This window comes from Mus caroli, unplaced genomic scaffold (genome assembly GCF_978045245.1).
Source record: "Mus caroli unplaced genomic scaffold, Mus_caroli_1 scaffold_2, whole genome shotgun sequence".
Lineage (NCBI taxonomy): Eukaryota > Metazoa > Chordata > Mammalia > Rodentia > Muridae > Mus > Mus caroli.
The window spans coordinates 31250495-31255240 of NW_028227257.1; the positions used below are offsets into that span (position 1 = coordinate 31250495).

At 45.8% G+C, this 4746-nt stretch overlaps 1 pseudogene; it reads right to left on the reverse strand.

Annotated features, from left to right (window-relative positions):
- Positions 1–3850: 3850 nt before the first annotated feature.
- Positions 3851–3962, reverse strand: LOC115030520 (small nucleolar RNA SNORA17; annotated as a pseudogene).
- Positions 3963–4746: the final 784 nt, after the last annotated feature.

Here is a 4746-nt window from a genome sequence, read left to right on the forward strand (position 1 = left end):
GGAAGGGACTGAAGGTACAGAAAACAGGTCTTGTTGCTGTTAAAGGATGTGAGATGTGGGATTTGTCCTCAGGATAGCCCAGTGCAGTCTAACTCTACCTCTAACATGCCAGTGACCAGTACAAGACTGTTGAGGGCACCTCTTTGGGTTATACAAAGGCTTTCCACTCCAATGTTCGTTCCTCCTTAAATGGTTCCCAGGGACTGACTCACTGTTACTCTGACCATAAAAGTTATTGTTATTAATACCTCAGTCACTCCCCAAACCTTTCTCAGTTTGGAAAAACCTAACATGGGACCCTACTCAGAGAACAGCGATGCTATGACAGTTGTAGAGATACTGACCCTAAGGACCAGCATCTTGGGGTGGGGGTGGCGTGGGGATGACCGTGCTCGCTCTGCAGAGGACTGTGAGAACTATTCTGTCCTGATGTTTATGAAATCTGTATTGTGAGGAGGCCATGTCACAATGTAACTGGGAGCCAGTATGGATCTCCTAAACTCTCTTGTAACCACAGGGTAGTGGATGACCCCTTGTTCAAAAACAAAACAAAACAAAACAAAAAAAACCCCACCTTTCCAAAGACCCTATATCAAGCCAATGCTTTGGGTTCTGGGTCTAGAATCACCCTGTCTGGCTCTCCACTGGAGCAACCTGAAAGGATGCTGGGACTTCTTAGTCAGGGCCTAGATCAGGGGCCTGAGAACTTTTCCATTAAGACATAGATCTGTGCTGTGTCTGGTTGTGTCCTAAGGAAACGTTCTCAAGGAATGAGAGCCATTCATTTCTGGCCCAACTCATTTGCTCATGGTTCCTCCCTCCCTCCCTCCCTCCCTCCCTCCCTCCCTCCCTCCCTCCCTCCCTCCCTCCCTCCCTCCCTCTCTCCCTCTCTCCCTCTCTCTCTCTCTCTCTCTCTCTCTCTCTCTCTCTCTCTCTTTCTTTCTTTCTTTCTTTCTTTCTTTTTTTTTCTTTCCTAACTGCTTGGCACAGAGGTGCCACACTGTCACTCAAATCCTAAGAACTTAATTAGAAATCAAAGGAGGGATAAAGAAGGAGAGTGTCACCTGGTAGAGAAGCTTCCTAAGGAGGTACATGTGGATAGGGGAAAAGGGGGAATTTAGGCCTAACAGGCAGGAGCTTGGAAAGAGGTCTTAAAACGATCCTTAGGTATGCATGGGTTGGGGGTGTGGGCACCAGGTTCCAGGCTACTTTGCCTCCCTCTCTCCTACATTCCCTGGATGTTGGCCCAGGAACAGTCTTGCTTTTTTGGTTAAATCTCATCTGATTCCATCTGTGGTTTGGGAACAAGATCTACAGAAGAGAAATGTGCTGAAGATGCAATAACAGACCATGACAAGTGCTTTCCTCTCATCATTCAGAAGACAGGAGGTCAAGTGGCTGGTGAAACTCAGCGGTGTGCTTCCAGAGGCCTTGACTGGGGGCCAGGCTACAGTGGCTTTCATGTTAGTGCTGGCCTGAGTCAGGAACAGATGGCTTCCTTAGAGAAACAATAGTTTGCAGTGCAGTTCGGCAAGCCTTGCTGTCTTTGCCAAGGGCTTTCTGGAACCGGATGACCTCCTGTTCCCTTGAGGTCTTGAGTTGCTAGCCCTCCCTTCCTTCCCAGTCCCTTGTTCCCCTCTCCTATGCTATTCAGGTCCCTGGCAACACTCCTGCCATCCAACAGGATCAGGATCAACAGCAACATCTCTACCCTCAGTTTGTGTGAAAGTGAAGTGTTCAAGTGGGAAAGAAACTTCTAGCACTTGAGGCTCTCAATCCCATAGGATGGATGCATCTGTAGGATGATAATAGGGCTTTCTAACTGAGAAGAAGCCCAGGAAAAGCTCCTGGACAATTCTTTCCATGTATTCAAGATTTTGCTCTGGAATTTCACTGAGCCACTAGTGTCACTCAACAGTTCTTTTCTCTATTGAAACCAAAATCCTAGGTTAACCAAACCATTCAGCTTCAAAACATGGCACTCAAATAACATGAAAGACAATGTGTTCATCACTAGCCATCACTGAACCCGACGGGCACAGCAGATCCTTAAATATTAGTCCTTAAATACAAACTCTCCTCCATAGCCAAAGATGTGGAAAAAATTACCAATCAACAAACAAAAACACTAACCAAACAACCCATCCAACCCAACTAACCCCCAACCCCCAACATTCTCAAGATGTGGGATAGAGTCTAACTCCACCTCACATTTTGTAACATTAATCCACTCACTGAAACATTATTACATTTGACAATTCAGTTACCAGGGAATGCACTTTTGAACTACAAAAGGCAGTTCTAATAAACATTACACTAATTTAAAAAACTTTTTATTGGTTTTTGTGAATTTCATATCATGTATCCCAATCCCATTCATCTCCCCTCCCTTTGTTCCACCCTCTACCCTTGCAATGTTCCCCTCAATAGAGAAAAAAAAAATCTCATGAAAGCTATAGTGTAGCACAGTGTGTCCCACAGTATTTCCTTTTGTCTACACTTCTTTGCTCACAAATGTTCATTGCAATGAGTCATTAGTCTGGTTTGAGGCCTCCAGCTTCTGCTACTCTATCAATACTGGAACCTCATTGGGACTCCTCTTGGATATCTTGTTGTTGCCCTGTGCTATGGAGATCCTGTAGTTTTGGATCTCTAAGATTAACCCCTTCATGCTCCCCAATAGTTCATTGTTGGAGTAGATGTTGAGATGGGCCAATTCAAAGCCCTGGATCTGGGCCTGAAAGGCATTAGCCTGCCAGCTCTCACATCCTTAGAGCTGACATTACCCACAACCTCTGAAACCCCAGGATAGCTCTACCCTGCTGCCCAGGTGAAGTAAAGGCCCCTTCTCCCTAGTGTTGCAGCTGGGGAGGGACATGGGCAATTTTCTCACTCTCATGACCCTAGCGGGGGGGGGCAGGGGTGCACAGCTCTCCTGCTCTCATGATCCCGGAGCTAGGTCTCCCACTTGACACAGGTGGTAAGGGGGAAAGAGGGCATCTCACCCATGAGGCCAGCTCTCCTAAATTCACATCCTTGCAGGCTCACCTGCAACTCCCACAATGTGCAGGGTGCTTTGCTGAGTACTGCAGATTGAAGGCAAAGACTGGGGTCAGCTCTTTGGCTCTCATGTTTCTAGGGCCACCTCTCCTGAAATGCCTAAGTGATAGGTGAGACCAATTCTGCACAGCCCTCAGAAATCAACATGCCCCTGGGTAGCAGCCCAAACCAGGGATATCTGCCTGGGTTTTGGTTGTAATAGACCCCTAACTGCTTCAGGGCCATGGACCCAGACATGCAGCAAAGGCCAGGACCCCACCATGGTCTCAGATGGTATCACCAGCTCCTCACATCAGGAGCTGTTCCTCACTACCATTGACTCTCCAGTTCTGCCTCTCTTCATTGTGCGCACATCTTTGTTTCACTTTTTTTTTTCTACTTCTCCACCACTTACTTGTTTCTCTTAGTGGTACCTACAGTCTCTGAGCATCTGGGGTCATCCTAGAAGTGGTCTCAGGAATGATATGTCCCTCTCAAGCATTATGGCTTCTGGCAGGGGAATCATCTGGAGTGTAGTCTGCACTCCGAGGCCTGTGCAGTGTTGGACTGGTGGTCATCTCAGGCTAGCTTCCTGTCTGGGCCCCATGGCACGGGTCTTGTGTTTGTTCTTCTCAGGATTGTTCCTCACCAAGTGAGACCCTTGCAAGAGTCATCCATCTCAGGCTGACTCTTGCCCAGGGCCTGTGGTCCCAGGTAGGAATTTTCTAATCTTTGGTTTACTTCCCTGGGTGCCTGATTGGGCTTGACTTGTGCCAGACTGGTGGTGATCTCTGTCTCCCTTTTTTCAGAAAGTGTTAGGCTACTAATCATTAACTGAGGCTAGACATAGCCTCTCTCCTCTCTGCCACTAACTGATGCACATGTAGCACAGCAGCCACATCTGCAATGGCTCTAGAAGCACCTCACCCTAATTTTCTTTTTCTTTTTTTTTTAAACCCCAGAATTTTAATGAAAGTATGCTTTGAAAAGAGATCAAAAGAAGAAAAGGTAAAATTATGTGCTAGAAAAGCAGACATATTTATATGTCTCACATGGATGCAGTCCATAAGCTTCTCCACTAGGTGTGGGGATTCTGGAAAGTCAAAGTACAAAATCTCATTACAGAACCAAAAATTACATCTATTTCTTTAGACGGTCTTAAGGTAAGTCCATCTTCACAGGTATGGTCCCTTAGCTAAAGTGATTGACCCCCAACCCATGCTGGGTATCCCCACAGGCCAGAAGTTCCAGTCTCATGACTGGCTTTTTTTTTTTTTTTTTGCTGTAATAATTTTGTTAAAGTCAACTATGTTCTCTCAAATTCTAGCTGGATCCACGACATTTTGCCTGTGTCTATTATGTGGTGACTGTATGAGTTGGTGTCTCAACAATTTGAGAATTCCTCACTATTGCTTCTACATGAAAACGACTGCCCTAGTACACAAAGTTAATAATTCAAATCATTGTGTCTCAAGTATTGTTCTAAATCAAAGAATTCTTGTTAACTTATCTTTTAACCCCCAGAACAGAGGGTAGAGTTGAATGAAGTTGGAGAGTCACATGCAAAGACAAAAGAAAGCAGAGGGGAAAAGAGGGCCAGAACAATAAGTACAATGAACCCCTGATCAAGTAGCTTCTCTTTCGGTCACTCCAAAATTATACAAATCAGGCTCCACTGGGGTCTTCTTTGTTCATTCTGGTGTTTCC